The following is a 21,039-nucleotide window of genomic DNA, read 5'->3' on the forward strand; positions in this document are numbered from 1 at the left end:
GAAGCTCACCTACCATACAGTGCCTCAGGACATCCACCATCAGGAAAACTGGTCTCTGAGCACCTCGAATATCGTTCACTAAGCACTGAAAGAGAACAATATACCACAGAGAACATCAGTGAAAATATCAGTGAACGTACTGAGCAGAAAGAGAAGATACATGTAATATCAGCTATGCAAGCACACGAGGTGGAGATGGATCAGTCACAGTTGAGTGTCAGTCAGTCTGGTGAAAGTCAGTCAGTCAAACCAGAGGTGTCGTGCACCGACGATGAAAGCTTCAAGGAGGTGAAGGATGCAGATGGTAAGGCAGCCGTGTTGGAAATGCATCCCGAAGACATGCCTGCTCAAGGAGAGCTGGTCCCATGGAGTGCCATGTCAGACGACAACGAGGATGACAATGACGACGAAGCCTTCGCAGCACGTGTGGAGGCGGAGGAACGAAGGATGATGGCTCTCGTGGAAGACCGCCGTACCCCTGACACCACACCGGGTCGCACACCAACCGAGGGGGGCACCCCCAATCCCTTCCAGTTCCAGGAAGGGAAGTTCTTTGAGATGACCAGAGGGGGCGCTATCGACATGACAAGGAGAAGCGTTGAAGAGGAGGGCGAGGGCTATGCCTTCTTTCACATAGGAGAACACCCAGTTGACCAGGTTCTGTTCGAGGACACTGGAGATTGCGCTAGCCCCGATCTTCTCAGAACAGAACAGACTATTGCCATTGGTGATCTACACATCCAGAAGGGGGACCAAACCAAAGATGATTCTGACTCCTCCTTCCAGACTATACCATTACCCGAGGCTGATCAGAGGGGGAAACCAGTGGCCAAACCCAGTACCTCCATCAAAATGGAGCCAAAAGCGAAACATTCCCCTGCTAGAAGCGAAGATGGGAAGCTTCTTAGAGGTAGATTCTCCAGACCCGACTATAGCTGAACTCCAGATGTTCACCACCACTGCTCTTGTCACCCGCTCTGTGTACTCTGAACAGGTCCGCCAGTCATCCGACTCATCTCTTGAGGATGAAGGAGAAGAGGAGCAGGGTTCTGTCATTGAGATGCCCACTGGCTATTATGACTCAGTGGCATCCCCTAGTGTCCTGCAAGGGTATGACACCTCGGCAGGGTATGACACCTCAGTGGCACCCCTAGTGTCCTGCAAGGGTATGACACCTCGTCAGGGTCTAACACCTCAGTGGCACCCACTAGTGTCCTGGCAGGGTCTGACACCTCTTTTGTCCTGGAAGGGTCTGACATCTCAATGGCACCCCCTAGTGTCCTGGCAGGGTCTGACACCTCTAGTGTCCTGGAAGTGTCTGACATCTCAGTTGCACCCTCTAGTGTCCTGCAAGGGTCTGACATCTCAATGGCACCCCCTAGTGTCCTGGCAGGGTCTGACATCTCAGTTGCACCCTCTAGTGTCCTGCAAGGGTCTGACATCTCAATGGCACCCCCTAGTATCCTGGCAGGGTCTGACACCTCTAGTGTCCTGGAAGGGTCTGACACCTCAGTTGCACCCTGTAGTGTCCTGGGAGGGTCCTACACTACAGCAGACACTGTGGCTAAGGATGAAAGCAGTTTCAAATCAAAGATACCCATTAAAGCCGGTTCAATGAAATCAGACCTCGGCCTTGAGCAGAAATCAACAGTGGAGGAATCTCTTGTTCAGGACCGGAGGACGAGGTCCGAGGAGGATTTTGGAGCCGGGAAGAAAATCTTAACTGACAAAGACAGCAGCCATCCTGCAACTAAATCCAAACCTCTCACCTCCAGACTCCCTGTCATGGGCAAACACAAACCCACAGCCCACTCCTCCTCCTCCTCCTCCTCCTCTTCCCAGCCCGACAGAGACCAGGGCTCTGACGTACGAGAGCTTTCCCTCCGATCCTCTCTGGATGTCGACGACATCAGCAGCAGCGGTGATCACAACAGTCCAGATTCTGTTATCTTCAAGTATGACAGACCAACGCCTCGCAGATCTGCCCCGGACACGAGGGCGTTGTCGACTCAGGCACGGGTTCGAGCTTCCTCGGTGACGGGGGAGGTGTTTGAGTCGAGACCCATCTGGGAAGACTCAGTAGAAACTCAGATGCAGCGAATCTGGGATGATCGGACAACGGAGCGGAAGCAAGGTACCAAAAATCTGGCACTTCCTTTCCTCTCTTTCTCTGCTCCTTGGAAGACCTGTCTTTGTCTTAGTCAAGACCAAGCATCTGTCACTTTTCTGTTGTGTGTCTTGTTTTGTCATTTCGTGCCGTGCTGTGTTGTCTTGTCTGTTCTGTGTTGTCTCTCCTGTTCTGTGTTGTCTTGTCCTGTTCTGTGTTGTCTTGTCCTGTGCTGTGTTGTCTTGTGTTGTTTCTTTTCCATATAAATGTCTGTGTCTATTGACGATTGTCTAGAAGTCTATTGTCTATGTATGTGTACATTAAATCTCAAGATTGACTTACCTAGATGTGTTAGGAGAAAACTCATGATTAACTTCAGGACATCTAAGACTACTATATTACTGAAACTCCTTATACTAATAATGACCACATTGAGTTTGGAATGCCACAGTCTTTCCATCCGTTTAAGTACTAATCGACTACAAATACACTGCCGTGGTGGTCCGAGTAGAGCAGGTATCGTCATCAACAGTATGGATCAGAACATCAGCCCTGCTTCATACTTCACCCATCATCAGCACCATGACCTCCACAGCCTATAACATAGAGGCCGGTTACATTACATTACTAAAATGTATCTGTACCTTCCAAGAACCTAGAAAAAATCCCATGATCAACATGATATCTGGAGAGTTTTAAACTGTTATATTTTCAGAGGAGTTATGGCCTGCGGCCCAAAATGGCACCCTATTCCCTATGGGCCCTGTGGTCTAAAGTAGTGCACCCTATTCCCTATGGGCCCTGTGGTCTAAAGTAGTGCACCCTATTCCCTATGGGCCCTGTGGTCTAAAGTAGTACACCCTATTCCCTATGGGCCCTGTGGTCTAAAGTAGTGCACCCTGTTCCCTATGGGCCCTGTGGTCTAACGTAGTGAACCCTATTCCCTATGGGCCCTGTGGTCTAAAGTAGTGCAATGTAAAGGGAATATGATGCCATTTGGGACGTAGTCTTAGCGTTGTTACTGCGCTGCTGTTGAGCTGTTATGACCTGTGGTGTAACCTCTGTCCGTGGTGGTGTTCGTAGTGGATTGGCACGACGATGCAGACAGGAAAGAGGAGACGTTGGCTATCGTTGCAGACCTGCTGGGGTTCAGCTGGACAGGTACGTTATCCAGGTGGTGTTTACCTGGTGTAGAAGGTATGTATGAAATAGGAGTGAAAAGCTGTTGGAATACTGGTCAAATGTTGTCCACTATGTAGGGAATAAGGGTACTGTAATAAGGGTACCCACTATGTAGGGAATAAGGGTACTGTAATAAGGGTACCCACTATGTAGGAATAAGGGTACTGTAATAAGGGTATCCACTATGTAGGTTATAAGGGTACTGTAATAAGGGTACCCACTATGTAGGGAATAAGGGTACTGTAATAAGGGTACTGTAATAAGGGTACCCACAATGTAGGGAATAAGGGTACTGTAATAAGGGTACCCACTATGTAGGGAATAAGGGTACTGTAATAAGGGTATCCACTATGTAGGTTATAAGGGTACTGTAATAAGGGTACCCACTATGTAGGGAATAAGGGTACTGTAATAAGGGTACTGTAATAAGGGTACCCACAATGTAGGGAATAAGGGTACTGTAATAAGGGTACCCACTATGTAGGGAACAAGGGTACTGTAATAAGTGTACTGTAATAAGGGTACCCACTATGTAGGAATAAGGGTACTGTAATAAGGGTACTGTAATAAGGGTACCCACTATGTAGGGAATAAGGGTACTGTAATAAGGGTACCCACTATGTAGGAACAAGAGTACTGTAATAAGGGTACTGTAATAAGGGTACCCACTATGTAGGGAATAAGGGTACTGTAATAAGGGTACTGTAATAAGGGTACCCACTATGTAGGGAATAAGGGTACTGTAATAAGGGTACCCACTATGTAGGTTATAAGGGTACTCTAATAAGGGTACCCACTATGTAGGGAATAAGGGTACTGTAATAAGGGTACTGTAATAAGGGTACTGTAATAAGGGTACTGTAATAAGGGTACCCACTATGTAGGAATAAGGGTACTGTAATAAGGGTAACCACTATGTAGGGAATAAGGGTACTGTAATAAGGGTACCCACTATGTAGCGAATAAGGGTACCCACTACGTAGGGAATAAGAGTACTGTAATAAGGGTACGGTTTAGGACGTCACCTCAGTGTCGTCGTCCCCCCGTGTGTCTCAGAGCTGGCGAGGGAGCTGGAGTTCAACGAGGATGAGATCCAGGAAGTGAGGACGGAGAACCCTAACTCTCTACAGGAGCAGAGCCACGCCCTGCTGCAGCGCTGGGCTGAGAGAGAGGGAAAACACGCCACCGGTATGTCGTAAAGTAGAGCACTATGTAGGGAATAGGGTGCCATTTTGGCACTCAGCTGTGGACTCAACCACGGAAACCATCCATCTCTGGACAAAAGTAGTGCACTATGTAGGGAATAGGGTGCCATTTTGGCACTCAGCTGTGGACTCAACCACGGAAACCATCCATCTCTGGACAAAAGTAGTGCACTATGTAGGGAATAGGGTGCCATTTTGGCACTCAGCTGTGGACTCAACCACGGAAACCATCCATCTCTGGACAAAAGTAGTGCACTATGTAGGGAATAGGGTGCCATTTTGGCACTCAGCTGTGGACTCAACCACGGAAACCATCCATCTCTGGACAAAAGTAGTGCACTATGTAGGGAATAGGGTGCCATTTTTGGCACTCAGCTGTGGACTCAACCACGGAAACCATCCATCTCTGGACAAAGCAACTAAGGGAATAGGGTGCCATTTTGGCACTCAGCTGTGGACTCAACCACGGAAACCATCCATTCTGGACAAAAGTAGTGCACTATGTAGGGAATAGGGTGCCATTTTGGCACTCAGCTGTGGACTCAACCACGGAAACCATCCATCTCTGGACAAAAGTAGTGCACTATTAGGGAATAGGGTGCCATTTTGGCACTCAGCTGTGACTCAACCACGGAAACCATCCATCTCTGGACAAAAGTAGTGCACTATGTAGGGAATAGGGTGCCATTTTGGCACTCAGCTGTGGACTCAACCACGGAAACCATCCATCTCTGGACAAAAGTAGTGCACTATGTAGGGTTTAGGGTGCCATTTTTCAGCTGTGGACTCAACCACGGAAACCATCCATCTCTGGACAAAAGTAGTGCACTATGTAGGGAATAGTGCCATTTTGGCACTCAGCTGTGGACTGAAACCATCCATCTCTGGACAAAAGTAGAGCACTATGTAGGGAATAGGGTGCCATTTTGGCACTCAGCTGTGGACTCAACCACGGAAACCATCCATCTCTGGACAAAAGTAGTGCACTATTAGGGAATAGGGTGCCATTTTGGCACTCAGCTGTGGACTCAACCACGGAAACCATCCATCTCTGGACAAAAATTATTGCACTATGTAGGGAATAGGGTGCCATTTTGGCACTTAGCTTGGACTCAACCACGGACTCAACCAAGGAAACCATCCATCTCTGGACAAAAGTAGTGCACTATTAGGGAATAGGGTGCCATTTTGGCACTCAGCTTGGACTCAACCACGGAAACCATCCATCTCTAGTTGCACTATTATAGGGTGCCATTTTGGCACTCAGCTTGGACTCAACCACGGAAACCATCCATCTGGACAAAATTATGCACTATTAGGGGAATAGGGTGCCATTTTGGCACTCAGCTTGGACTCAACCACGGAAACCATCCATCTCTGGACAAAAGTAGAGCACTATTAGGGAATAGGGTGCCATTTTGGCACTCAGCTTGGACTCAACCACGGAAACCATCCATCTCTGGACAAAAGTAGTGCACTATGTAGGGAATAGGGTGCCATTTTGGCACTCAGCTTGGACTCAACCACGGAAACCATCCATCTCTGGACAAAAGTAGTGCACTATTAGGGAATAGGGTGCCATTTTGGCACTCAGCTGTGGATTACGGACTCAACCAAGGAAACCATCCATCTCTGGACAAAAGTATTGCACTATTAGGGGAATAGGGTGCCATTTTGGCACTCAGCTGTGGACTCAACCACGGAAACCATCCATCTCTGGACAAAAGTAGAGCACTATTAGGGAATAGGGTGCCATTTTGGCACTCAGCTGTGGACTCAACCACGGAAACCATCCATCTCTGGACAAAAGTAGTGCACTATGTAGGGAATAGGGTGCCATTTTGGCACTCAGCTGTGGACTCAACCACGGAAACCATCCATCTCTGGACAAAAAGTAGTGCACTATGTAGGGAATAGGGTGCCATTTTGGCACTCAGCTGTGGACTCAACCACGGAAACCATCCATCTCTGGACAAAAGTAGTGCACTATTAGGGAATAGGGTGCCATTTTGGCACTCAGCTGTGGACTCAACCACGGAAACCATCCATCTCTGGACAAAAGTATTGCACTTAGGGGAATAGGGTGCCATTTTGGCACTCAGCTGTGGACTCAACCACGGACTCAACCAAGGAAACCATCCATCTCTGGACAAAAGTAGTGCACTATTAGGGTGCCATTTTGGCACTCAGCTGTGGACTCAACCACGGAAACCATCCATCTCTGGACAAAATAGAGCACTATGTAGGGAATAGGGTGCCATTTTGGCACTCAGCTATGGACTCAACCACGGAAACCATCCATCTCTGGACAAATTAGAGAGCACTATTAGGGAATAGGGTGCCATTTTGGCACTCAGCTGTGGACTCAACCACGGAAACCATCCATCTCTGGACAAAAGTAGTGCACTATTAGGGAATAGGGTGCCATTTTGGCACTCAGCTGTGGACTCAACCACGGAAACCATCCATCTCTGGACAAAATTAGTGCACTATTAGGGAATAGGGTGCCATTTTGGCACTCAGCTTACTCAACCATTACCATCCATCTCTGGACAAAAGTAGAGCACTATGTAGGGAATAGGGTGCCATTTTGGCACTCAGCTATGGACTCAACCACGGAAACCATCCATCTCTGGACAAAAGTAGAGCACTATTAGGGAATAGGGTGCCATTTTGGCACTCAGCTGTGGACTCAACCACGGAAACCATCCATCTCTGGACAAAATATGCACTATTATTGCCATTTTACTCAGCTGTGGACTACCACGGAAACCATCCATCTCTGGACAAAATAGAGCACTATTAGGGAATAGGGTGCCATTTTGGCACTCATTACTCAACCACGGAAACCATCCATCTCTGGACAAAAGTTACTATTAGGGAATTGCCATTTTGGCATCAGCTTGGACTACCACGGAAACCATCCATCTCTGGACAAAAGTAGTACTATGTAATAGGGTGCCATTTTGGCACTCAGCTGTGGACTCAACCACGGAAACCATCCATCTCTGGACAAAAGTAGTGCACTATGGGGAATAGGGTGCCATTTTGGCACTCAGCTGTGGACTCAACCACGGAAACCATCCATCTCTGGACAAAAGTAGTGCACTATAGGGAATAGGGTGCCATTTTGGCACTCAGCTGTGGACTCAACCACGGAAACCATCCATCTCTGGACAAAAGTAGTGCACTATAGGGAATAGGGTGCCATTTTGGCACTCAGCTATGGACTACGGAAACCATCCATCTCTGGACAAAGTAGTGCACTATGTAGGAATAGGGTGCCATTTTGGCACTCAGCTGTGGACTCAACCACGGAAACCATCCATCTCTGGACAAAATAGTGCACTATGTAGGGAATAGGGTGCCATTTTGGCACTCAGCTGTGGACTCAACCACGGAAACCATCCATCTCTGGACAAAAGTAGTGCACTATTAGAATAGGGTGCCATTTTGGCACTCAGCTGTGGACTCAACCACGGAAACCATCCATCTCTGGACAAAAGTTGCACTATAGGGAATAGGGTGCCATTTTGGCACTCAGTGGATCAACCACGGAAACCATCCATCTCTGGACCAGTTAGTGCACTATGTAGGGAATAGGGTGCCATTTTTGGCACTCAGCTGTGGACTCAACCACGGAAACCATCCATCTCTGGACAAAAGTTACTATGAGGGAATAGAGTGCCATTTTGGCACTCAGCTGTGGACTCAACCAGGAAACCATCCATCTCTGGACAAAAGTAGAGCACTATGTAGGGAATAGGGTGCCATTTTGGCACTCAGCTGTGGACTAGAAACCATCCATCTCTGGACAAAAGTAGTGCACTATGTAGGGAATAGGGTGCCATTTTGGCACTCAGCTGTGGACTCAACCACGGAAACCATCCATCTCTGGACAAAAGTAGAGCACTATGTAGGAATAGGGTGCCATTTTTGGCACTCAGCTGTGGACTCAACCACGGAAACCATCCATCTCTGGACAGTAGCACTATGTAGGGAATAGGGTGCCATTTTGGCACTCAGCTGTGGATTCACCAGAACCATCCATCTCTGGACCAGTAGTTACTATTAGGGAATAGGGTGCCATTTTTGGCACTCAGCTGTGGACTCAACCACGGAAACCATCCATCTCTGGACAAAAGTTACTATAGGGGAATAGGGTGCCATTTTGGCACTCAGCTGTGGACTCAACCACGGAAACCATCCATCTCTGGACAAAAGTAGTGCACTATGAGAATAGGGTGCCATTTTGGCACCAGTGGACTCAACCACGGAAACCATCCATTGGACAAAAGTAGAGCACTATAGAATAGGGTGCCATTTTGGCACTCAGCTGGACTCAACCACGGAAACCATCCATCTCTGGACAAAAGTAGTGCACTATGTAGGGAATAGGGTGCCATTTTTGGCCATCCATCCATCTATATATGAATGATAAATATATGTTACAGCCTTATTCTAAAATGGATTTAAAATGTTAGTTGTTTTGTCATCAATCTAAACACGATAACCCATAATGACAAAGCAAAAAAATGTTTTTTTTTTTTGTTGTAGAAATGTTATTTATTTATGATATTTATGTTATTTATTTATGATAAATATGTCTTCTTAAATTGATTGTCTTTTTTGTTGTATATTTTTGTTGTTGTTGTTGGTTTAGAGATTATTTTGTTTAATGAAAAGTGAAATAGAAGTGAAATAAGTAAGGATGATTTTTTATTATTATTATTATTATTATTATTATTATTATTATTATTATTATTATTATTATTATTACTATTATTATTATTATGATTATTATTGGTATTATTATTATTATTATTATTATTATTATTATAATTATTATGATTATTATTAGTATTATGATTGTTATTATTATTATTATTATTATTATGATTGTTATTATTATTATGATTATGATTATTATTACTATTATTATTATTACTATTATTATTATTATTACTATTATTATTATTATTATTATTACTATTATTATTATCATCAATACTATTATTATTATTATTATTATTAGTATTATTATTATTATTATTATTATTATTATTATTATTATTATTATTATTATTATTATTATTATTATGATTGTTACTCTACTAATAAGTGTTATCTTTTGTCCAGCAGAGGAGAGCCTGATAAAGAGGCTGACCAAGATCAACCGGATGGACATCGTCCACCTGATAGAGACCCAGATGAACAAGTCAACACAGGAGCAGACGTCCAGGACCTACGCAGAGATAGAGAAGACTCTGGACCAGAGTGAAGGTACTGGACCAGTTACATTACATTACAGAGATAGAGAAGACTCTGGACCAGAGTGAAGGTACTGGACCAGTTACATTACATTACAGAGATAGAGAAGACTCTGGACCAGAGTGAAGGTACTGGACCAGTTACATTACATTACAGAGATAGAAGACTCTGGACCAGAGTGAAGGTACTGGACCAGTTACATTACATTACAGAGATAGAGGAGACTCTGGACCAGTTACATTACATTACAGAGATAGAGGAGACTCTGGACCAGTTACATTACAGAGATAGAGGAGACTCTGGACCAGTTACATTACATTACAGAGATAGAGGAGACTCTGGACCAGCTACATTACAGAGATAGAGGAGACTCTGGACCAGTTACATTACATTACAGAGATAGAGGAGACTCTGGACCAGTTACATTACATTACAGAGATAGAGGAGACTCTGGACCAGTTACATTACAGAGATAGAGGAGACTCTGGACCAGTTACATTACAGAGATAGAGGAGACTCTGGACCAGTTACATTACATTACAGAGATAGAGGAGACTCTGGACCAGTTACATTACATTACAGAGATAGAGGAGACTCTGGACCAGTTACATTACATTACAGAGATAGAGGAGACTCTGGACCAGTTACATTACAGAGATAGAGGAGACTCTGGACCAGTTACATTACAGAGATAGAGGAGACTCTGGACCAGTTACATTACAGAGATAGAGGAGACTCTGGACCAGAGTGAAGGTACTGGACCAGTTACATTACATTACAGAGATAGAGAAGACTCTGGACCAGAGTGAAGGTACTGGACCTGTTACATTACATTACAGAGATAGAGGAGACTCTGGACCAGAGTGAAGGTACTGGACCAGTTACATTACATTACAGAGATAGAGGAGACTCTGGACCAGTTACATTACATTACAGAGATAGAGGAGACTCTGGACCAGTTACATTACATTACAGAGATAGAGGAGACTCTGGACCAGTTAGACTACATTACAGAGATAGAGGAGACTCTGGACCAGTTACATTACATTACAGAGATAGAGGAGACTCTGGACCAGTTACATTACATTACAGAGATAGAGGAGACTCTGGACCAGTTACATTACAGAGATAGAGGAGACTCTGGACCAGTTACATTACAGAGATAGAGGAGACTCTGGACCAGTTACATTACATTACAGAGATAGAGGAGACTCTGGACCAGTTACATTACATTACAGAGATAGAGAAGACTCTGGACCAGTTACATTACATTACAGAGATAGGAGACTCTGGACCAGTTACATTACACAGATAGAGGAGACTCTGGACCAGTTACATTACATTACAGAGATAGAGGAGACTCTGGACCAGCTACATTACAGAGATAGAGGAGACTCTGGACCAGTTACATTACATTACAGAGATAGAGGAGACTCTGGACCAGTTACATTACATTACATTAAGACCTGGATCTTGAAAATGACTGGTTTGTTTGTTTTTGATTTGAAATACACATTTAAATATATACACTGTTTATAGCAGGTCTCCAGCTACCCAGACCTGTCTGATCAGGGTGCTGTGGGTGTGTCCAGCTTACACCTGTGCAAATCCGGTTCTGTGTGTATAGCAATGGGAATGAAATATCCAACCAATGGCTCAAGTCGTGTTATAGGTCCACCCCACACCTGGAGGGTTGTGTGGTCCTGTCCAGAAGAAAACCCTAGCCCCTATCTCTAGACACGTGTGGAGATCTGAGAGGATTGGACAGGTGTAAGCAATAGAACCAAAATTCCACCAAGAGGGTAAGGTGGATCTCGCACCATGTCACCACCCATCAATCACACTCAGATCTCCACAATTGTCTAGACTCTGGGCAGTAGGGACTAGGGGTTGGTTCTGGACAGTAGGGACTAGGGGTTGGTTCTGGACAGTAGGGACTAGGGGTTGGTTCTGGACAGTAGGGACTAGGGGTTGGTTCTGGACAGTAGGGACTAGGGGTTGGTTCTGGACAGTAGGGACTAGGGGTTGGTTCTGGGCAGTAGGGACTAGGGGTTGGTTCTGGACAGTAGGGACTAGGGGTTGGTTCTGGACAGTAGGGACTAGGGGTTGGTTCTGGACAGTAGGGACTAGGGGTTGGTTCTGGACAGTAGGGACTAGGGGTTGGTTCTGGACAGTAGGGACTTGGAGTTGGTTCTGGACAGTAGGGACTTGGAGTTGGTTCTGGACAGTAGGGACTAGGGGTTGGTTCTGGACAGTAGGGACTAGGGGTTGGTTCTGGACAGTAGGGACTAGGGGTTGGTTCTGGACAGTAGGGACTTGGGGTTCGTTCTGGACAGTAGGGACTAGGGTTGGTTCTGGACAGTAGGGACTAGGGGTTGGTTCTGGACAGTAGGGACTAGGGGTTGGTTCTGGACAGTAGGGACTAGGGGTTGGTTCTGGACAGTAGGGACTAGGGGTTGGTTCTGGACAGTAGGGACTTGGGGTTCGTTCTGGACAGTAGGGACTAGGGGTTGGTTCTGGACAGTAGGGACTAGGGGTTGGTTCTGGACAGTAGGGACTAGGGGTTGGTTCTGGACAGTAAGGACTAGGGGTTGGTTCTGGACAGTAGGGACTAGGGGTTGGTTCTGGACAGTAGGGACTAGGGGTTGGTTCTGGACAGTAGGGACTTGGGGTTGGTTCTGGACAGTAGGGACCAGGGGTTGGTTCAGGACAGTAGGGACTTGGGGTTGGTTCTGGACAGTAGGGACTAGGGTTGGTTCTGGACAGTAGGGACTAGGGGTTGGTTCTGGACAGTAGGGACCAGGGGTTGGTTCAGGACAGTAGGGACTAGGGGTTGGTTCTGGGCAGTAGGGACTAGGGGTTGGTTCTGGACAGTAGGGACTAGGGGTTGGTTCTGGACAGTAGGGACTAGGGGTTGGTTCTGGACAGTAGGGACCAGGGGTTGGTTCAGGACAGTAGGGACTAGGGGTTGGTTCTGGACAGTAGGGACTAGGGGTTGGTTCTGGACAGTAGGGACTAGGGGTTGGTTCTGGACAGTAGGGACTAGGGGTTGGTTCTGGACAGTAGGGACTAGGGGTTGGTTCTGGACAGTAGGGACTAGGGGTTGGTTCTGGACAGTAGGGACTAGGGGTTGGTTCTGGACAGTAGGGACTAGGGGTTGGTTCAGGACAGTAGGGACTAGGGGTTGGTTCTGGACAGTAGGGACTAGGGGTTGGTTCTGGACAGTAGGGACTAGGGGTTGGTTCTGGACAGTAGGGACCAGGGGTTGGTTCAGGACAGTAGGGACTAGGGGTTGGTTCTGGACAGTAGGGACTAGGGGTTGGTTCTGGACAGTAGGGACTAGGGGTTGGTTCTGGACAGTAGGGACTAGGGGTTGGTTCTGGACAGTAGGGACTAGGGGTTGGTTCTGGACAGTAGGGACTAGGGGTTGGTTCTGGACAGTAGGGACTAGGGGTTGGTTCTGGACAGTAGGGACTAGGGTTGGTTCAGGACAGTAGGGACTTGGGGTTGGTTCTGGACAGTAGGGACTTGGGGTTGGTTCTGGACAGTAGGGACTAGGGGTTGGTTCAGGACAGTAGGGACCAGGGGTTGGTTCAGGACAGTAGGGACTTGGGGTTGGTTCTGGACAGTAGGGACCAGGGGTTGGTTCTGGACAGTAGGGACTAGGGGTTGGTTCTGGACAGTAGGGACCAGGGGTTGGTTCAGGACAGTAGGGACTAGGGGTTGGTTCTGGGCAGTAGGGACTAGGGTTGGTTCTGGACAGTAGGGACTAGGGGTTGGTTCTGGACAGTAGGGACTAGGGGTTGGTTCTGGACAGTAGGGACTAGGGGTTGGTTCTGGACAGTAGGGACCAGGGGTTGGTTCAGGACAGTAGGGACTAGGGGTTGGTTCTGGGCAGTAGGGACTAGGGGTTGGTTCTGGACAGTAGGGACTAGGGGTTGGTTCTGGACAGTAGGGACTAGGGGTTGGTTCTGGACAGTAGGGACCAGGGGTTGGTTCAGGACAGTAGGGACTAGGGGTTGGTTCTGGACAGTAGGGACTAGGGGTTGGTTCTGGACAGTAGGGACTAGGGGTTGGTTCTGGACAGTAGGGACTAGGGGTTGGTTCTGGACAGTAGGGACTAGGGGTTGGTTCTGGACAGTAGGGACTAGGGGTTGGTTCTGGACAGTAGGGACTAGGGGTTGGTTCTGGACAGTAGGGACTAGGGGTTGGTTCAGGACAGTAGGGACTAGGGGTTGGTTCTGGACAGTAGGGACTAGGGGTTGGTTCTGGACAGTAGGGACTAGGGGTTGGTTCTGGACAGTAGGGACCAGGGGTTGGTTCAGGACAGTAGGGACTAGGGGTTGGTTCTGGACAGTAGGGACTAGGGGTTGGTTCTGGACAGTAGGGACTAGGGGTTGGTTCTGGACAGTAGGGACTAGGGGTTGGTTCTGGACAGTAGGGACTAGGGGTTGGTTCTGGACAGTAGGGACTAGGGGTTGGTTCTGGACAGTAGGGACTAGGGGTTGGTTCTGGACAGTAGGGACTAGGGGTTGGTTCTGGACAGTAGGGACTAGGGGTTGGTTCTGGACAGTAGGGACCAGGGGTTGGTTCAGGACAGTAGGGACTAGGGGTTGGTTCTGGACAGTAGGGACTAGGGGTTGGTTCTGGACAGTAGGGGCTAGGTGTTTTTCTGGACAGTAGGGACTAGGGGTTGGTTCTGGACAGTAGGGGCTAGGAAGGTTTTTCTGGACAGTAGGGACTAAGGGTTGGTTCTGGACAGGCCATGGGTATTATGGTAGCTCAGTCAGTCAGTCACTGTCATCAGTCCCTCTCAGTGTCTAGACTCTGGACAGTAGGGACTAGGGGTTGGTTCTGGGCGGTTGGGACTAGGGGTTGGTTCTGGGCGGTTGGGACTAGGGGTTGGTTCTGGGCGGTTGGGACTAGGGGTTGGTTCTGGGCGGTTGGGACTAGGGGTTGGTTCTGGGCGGTTGGGACTAGGGCTTGGTTCTGGGCGGTTGGGACTAGGGCTTGGTTCTGGGCGGTTGGGACTAGGGGTTGGTTCTGGGCGGTTGGGACTAGGGGTTGGTTATGGACAGGCCATGGGTATTATGGTAACTGTTTTCCAACATAATGATGTTAGTTTCCAACATCAGGGCTGTTTTCCAACATCATGGCTGGTTTCCAACATAATGATGTTAGTTTCCAACATCAGGGCTGTTTTCCAACATCAGGGCTGTTTCCCAACATCAGGGCTGTTTTCCAATATAATGATTTTTGTTTCCAACATCAGGGCTGTTTTCCAACATCAGGGCTGTTTTCCAACATAATGATGTTTGTTTCCAACATCAGGGCTGTTTTCCAACATCAGGGCTGTTTTCCAACATAATGATGTTAGTTTCCAACATCAGGGCTGTTTTCCAACATAATGATGTTAGTTTCCAACATCAGGGCTGTTTTCCAACATAAGGATATTTGTTTCCAACATCAGGGCTGTTTCCCAACATCAGGGCTGTTTTCCAACATCAGGGCTGTTTTCCAACATAATGATGTTTGTTTCCAAATCAGGGCTGTTTTCCAATATAATGATTTTGTTTCCAACATCAGGGCTGTTTTCCAACATCAGGGCTGTTTTCCAACATAATGATGTTTGTTTCCAACATCAGGGCTGTGTTCCAACATAATTTTTTTGTTTCCAACATCAGGGCTGTTTTCCAACATCAGGGCTGTTTTCCAACATAATGATGTTTGTTTCCAACATCAGGGCTGTTTTCCAACATAATGATTTTTTGTTTCCAACATCAGGGCTGTTTTCCAACATCAGGGCTGTTTTCCAACATAATGATGTTTGTTTCCAACATCAGGGCTGTTTCCCAACATCAGGGCTGTTTCCCAACATAATGATGTTAGTTTCCAACATCAGGGCTGTTTTCCAATATAATGATTTTTGTTTCCAACATCAGTGCTGTGTTCCAACATCAGGGCTGTTTTTTCAACATCAGGGCTGTTTTCCAACATCAGAGCTGTTTTCCAACATAATGATGTTTGTTTCCAACATCAGGGCTGTGTCCCAACATCAGGGCTGTTTCCCAACATCAGGGCTGTTTTCCAACATAATGGTGTTTGTTTCCAACATCAGGGCTGTTTTCCAACATCAGGGCTGTTTTCCAACATCAGGGCTGTTTTCCAATATAATGATGTTTGTTTCCAACATCAGGGCTGTGTTCCAACATCAGGGCTGTTTCCCAACATCAGGCTGTTTCCCAACATAATGATGTTTGTTTCCAACATCAGTGCTGTTCCCCAACATCAGTGCTGTTCCCCAACATCAGGGCTGTTTTCCAACATCAGGGCTGTTTTCCAACATCAGGGCTGTTTTCCAACATAATGATGTTTGTTTCCAACATCAGTGCTGTTCCCCAACATCAGTGCTGTTCCCCAACATCAGTGCTGTTCCCCAACATCAGGGCTGTTTTCCAACATCAGGGCTGTTTTCCAACATAATGATGTTTGTTTCCAACATCAGTGCTGTTCCCCAACATCAGTGCTGTTCCCCAACATCAGGGCTGTTTTCCAACATAACGATGTTAGTTTCCAACATCAGGGCTGTTTTCCAACATAAGGATATTTGTTTCCAACATCAGGGCTGTTTCCCAACATCAGGGCTGTTTTCCAACATAATGATGTTTGTTTCCAAATCAGGGCTGTTTTCCAATATAATGATGTTTGTTTCCAACATCAGGGCTGTTTTCCAACATCAGGGCTGTTTTCCAACATAATGATGTTTGTTTCCAACATCAGGGCTGTTTTCCAACATCAGGGTTGTTTTCCAACATCAGGGCTCTTTTCCAACATGATGTTTGTTTCCAACATCAGGGCTGTTTTCCAACATAATGATTTTTGTTTCCAACATCAGGGCTGTTTTCCAACATCAGGGCTGTTTTCCAACATAATGATGTTTGTTTCCAACATCAGGGCTGTTTCCCAACATCAGGGCTGTTTCCCAACATAATGATGTTAGTTTCCAACATCAGGGCTGTTTTCCAATATAATGATTTTTGTTTCCAACATCAGTGCTGTGTTCCAACATCAGGGCTGTTTTTCAACATCAGGGCTGTTTTCCAACATCAGAGCTGTTTTCCAACATAATGATGTTTGTTTCCAACATCAGGGCTGTGTCCCAACATCAGGGCTGTTTCCCAACATCAGGGCTGTTTTCCAACATAATGGTGTTTGTTTCCAACATCAGGGCTGTTTTCCAACATCAGGGCTGTTTTCCAACATCAGGGCTGTTTTCCAATATAATGATGTTTGTTTCCAACATCAGGGCTGTGTTCCAACATCAGGGCTGTTTCCCAACATCAGGGCTGTTTCCCAACATAATGATGTTTGTTTCCAACATCAGGGCTGTTTTCCAACATCAGGGCTGTTTTCCAACATCAGGGCTGTTTTCCAATATAATGATGTTTGTTTCCAACATCAGGGCTGTGTTCCAACATCAGGGCTGTTCCCCAACATCAGGGCTGTTTCCCAACATCAGGGCTGTTTCCCAACATAATGATGTTTGTTTCCAACATCAGTGCTGTTCCCCAACATCAGTGCTGTTCCCCAACATCAGGGCTGTTTTCCAACATCAGGGCTGTTTTCCAACATCAGGGCTGTTTTCCAACATAATGATGTTTGTTTCCAACATCAGTGCTGTTCCCCAACATCAGTGCTGTTCCCCAACATCAGTGCTGTTCCCCAACATCAGGGCTGTTCCCCAACATCAGGGCTGTTTTTCCAACATCAGGGCTGTTTTCCAACATAATGATGTTTGTTTCCAACATCAGTGCTGTTCCCCAACATCAGTGCTGTTCCCCAACATCAGGGCTGTTCCCCAACATCAGGGCTGTTTTCCAACATCAGGGCTGTTTTCCAACATAATGATGTTTGTTTCCAACATCAGTGCTGTTCCCCAACATCAGTGCTGTTCCCCAACATCAGGGCTGTTTTCCAACATCAGGGCTGTTTTCCAACATCAGGGCTGTTTTCCAATATAATGATGTTTGTTTCCAACATCAGGGCTGTTTTCCAACATCAGGGCTGTTTTCCAATATAATGATGTTTGTTTCCAACATGCTGTTTTAAATCCGCTAAGTTATTTGTTTCCTTGCCACGATACTAATGAGTAATTTGTTTGACGATCAGATGAGAGCATCATGACTAGTTGTGTTCTTGCCACATTTAAAGGTCCTTTTAATCGTTAAATTACGTCTTTAGTATTTGGCCCATACATTATTTTATAGACATCCCCCAAATGTCACAGTGTAATTCGTATTCAGTGTAAGGGTTCATTTAGAGGGTTCTGCCAGTGATGCTGGTAGAGGACGATATAATCTGACCCTGTTTTGATCCTGAGTCTGTGTGTTCTCTCTCTCTCTCTCTCTCTCTGTGTTTCTCTGTTTCTCTCTCTCTCATTCTGTCTCTGTCTCTCTATATTTCTGTCTCTCTCTCTCTCTGTGTTTCTCTGTTTCTCTCTCTCTCATTCTGTCTCTGTCTCTCTATTTCTGTCTCTCTCTCTCTCTTTCTCTCTCTCTCTCTCTCTCTCTCTCTCTCTGTCTGTCTGTCTGTCTGTCTGTCTGTCTGTCTGTCTGTCTGTCTGTCTGTCTGTCTGTCTGTCTGTCTCTCTGTCTCTATGTGTCTCTGTCTGCCAGTGTCTGTAGCCCTGTCCTCAGTGCAGGAGGACGTAGACAGCCTCAGACTGGTGAGGAGGGTGGACTCTTCTCCCAGACCGCCCCCAGCCGTCTCAGAGGAAGACTTATCAGTGGCCTCCCTCCTGGACATTCCTTCCTGGGCGGAGCCTATGGGCCACACCCACTCAGAGAGCATGCATGGGCTATTGGAGGACCTGGAGATCACAACGTATGTCAGTCAGAGAATGAGCCAATCAGCTTCATGGATGGATGAGAATATTTTTATATTCATTTACCTGTCGGCTTTAGTAAGAGAGGAGTATTCTACAGAGTTTGAGACTCATTATCAATCTGTCATTCCAGTAGATCATCAGAATGTAATATTGTCAATACCTGATAGCTCTTCCAGATGATCATAATAATAACAATAATATTAATAATAATATATAATAATTATAATGATTATAATAATTGTTGCTTATATTATATAGTCATATAGTATGTCTCTTTGGAGTCTGCTAAAATGTAAATGTAACAGTGTTCATGCCATTCATGTTTCAGGGAGCTGAGCCCCAACCCGTGGGAGGACACGGTAACAAGGGAGTCTGCCACCGCCAGCGAGCAAGTAAGTCCCCCTCTGAACGTGATTGGAGCAGAAACATGGAGACTAGCGTCTCAGGTGTATGGCCCCCAGTACCAAACCAGAGACCAGCCTCAGGGCCAGCGCAGCAGAAGTAGCAGTGGTCTGCTCCACGCTCAAGTGGGCGCAACTGGGCCTCTGCCAGCTGGTGTTGACCAAATGTCCCCACCGGGGCGAGGCGGATTTGAGCGTGAGCGCTGGCTGTCGCCGGAACAGCTCAGGATATCGTCTCCCATAGTGATCAGTGACTTTGGTCTGAGTCTGTCAGAGTCTGAGCAGGCAGAGACAGACTTCAGAGAACTCTGTGTTGGGTTTAGGGAGATGCCACTGGACAGAACCCTGAACCCTAAAACCAAAGCCAGGTTCTCCAGAGAGGCCAGCACAGAAATCTATGACCACGGTCATTTAGCTGAGTCTGACTGTAGCAACGCGTGTTCGCCTGAGAACCGTAGTCAGGCTTGTTCGCCTCAGGACTGTAGCCGTGGTCTGGCAAGTCTGGCCATGGCTGAGGAAGCTGACAAGAGAACAGTGGCTGAGGAGGCTGACCAGAGAACAGAAAAGCACATAGAAGAGATAACGGCTCGTTTCTACCGGGCCATGTACGGCTCAGAAGATGTCCTGCAGGTCACTGAGATGGTCCCCGATCCCCACAAGTCCGAAGACCGGTCAGAGAAACGCCTGGAGCTGGTAGCTCTCAGAAAGAACCAATCACAGGTGGAGACACAGCTTTCATTTATTGACGAGCCAGGAGAGGGTTGTGCCATGGCTCACTACAGCATGGTAGAGCAAACCAACGTCCAAAAGGGCATTGTTCGGCCGAAGCAAAGTCCGGCAACCAGCGAGTTCACTCCGATGACACGTGACTCACCTGACAGGCACCCTAGCTTTATCACTGTCCGACCAGAACCTGATCACGTCATAGTGAGGGCAAAAACATCCGGCATGTTCATGCCAGTTACCCCCAGTCTCCTGGCCAAGACACAACACTGTATTCACATCTCACTAACTACAGACCTCTGACTCCTGATTCAGAAATGGAGTGCCTGTCACCTGACTCTCTACGGGGTCTCTCACCCATGGAAGAAGGGCTCATAACCGTAGCTAGATTATCATCCCCTGAGTCCGTAATGTCCGTTGGCGCCTACAGGGCAATTTCACCTGACTCCCCTCTCTGCGAGCGTAGGGTAATGTCTCCAGATTCTGCCAGGGCATTCCGTGAAAGCAGGCCTCTTTCTCCCGGGTCGGATGGGTGTAGATTTTCATCCGAGGTTAAAGCCTACATTATAGAGAGTAGAGAACCGTCATACTCTCCTTCAGACATATACAAGGGTAAAAAGGATTCCTGTGATTCAGAGATAGCAGATAGTGCTCTTGGTACCCTCTCTCCTTCCCACACCGATATCACCCGAGTCCCCTCTCTCCTTGCTACCCAGATAGCATCCGGAGTCCCCTCTCCCCTTCTTACACCGATATTATCCGGAGACCCTTCTCTCCTTACCATTCAGACAGTGTTCTGAGTTCCCTATCCCCTGTGTCCTCTGAGGTGTTTTCTGATGACATATGGTCCCCATCGCCAGAGTTGTATGAATTGGTGACTGAGAGTAGGACCCTGTCCCCGAACTCCCCAGTACCAGACTATGACACACCTGTACCTGAGACACCTATACCTGACACACCTGTACCTGACACACCTGTACCTGAGGCACCTGTACCTGACACACCTGCACCTGAGACACCTTTACCGGAGACTGATAGTATCATGATCCTAGGAGACTACAAGTCGTGGTCACCTGGTCACCTGTCGTGGTCAGCTGTGACATCAGAGATGGGCTATGCAGATCTGTTTTTCACTGAGTGCAGAGCATCCTCCCAGAGTCTGTTACTTCATTGGATGAGTATAGGCAGCTTTCACCTAACTCGCCGGCTCCTCAACGCACACCCTCAGTGCGTGAGGAAAGTTCACTGTGTGATTCAATAGAT

General features: G+C 47.0%; 1 pseudogene; it reads left to right on the forward strand.

Moving 5' to 3' along the window:
- Positions 1 to 21,039, forward strand: part of LOC118379434 (ankyrin-2-like) — an 82,387-nt pseudogene that overhangs the window by 19,113 nt on the left and 42,235 nt on the right.

This window comes from Oncorhynchus keta, unplaced genomic scaffold (assembly GCF_023373465.1).
Source record: "Oncorhynchus keta strain PuntledgeMale-10-30-2019 unplaced genomic scaffold, Oket_V2 Un_contig_13850_pilon_pilon, whole genome shotgun sequence".
Lineage (NCBI taxonomy): Eukaryota > Metazoa > Chordata > Actinopteri > Salmoniformes > Salmonidae > Oncorhynchus > Oncorhynchus keta.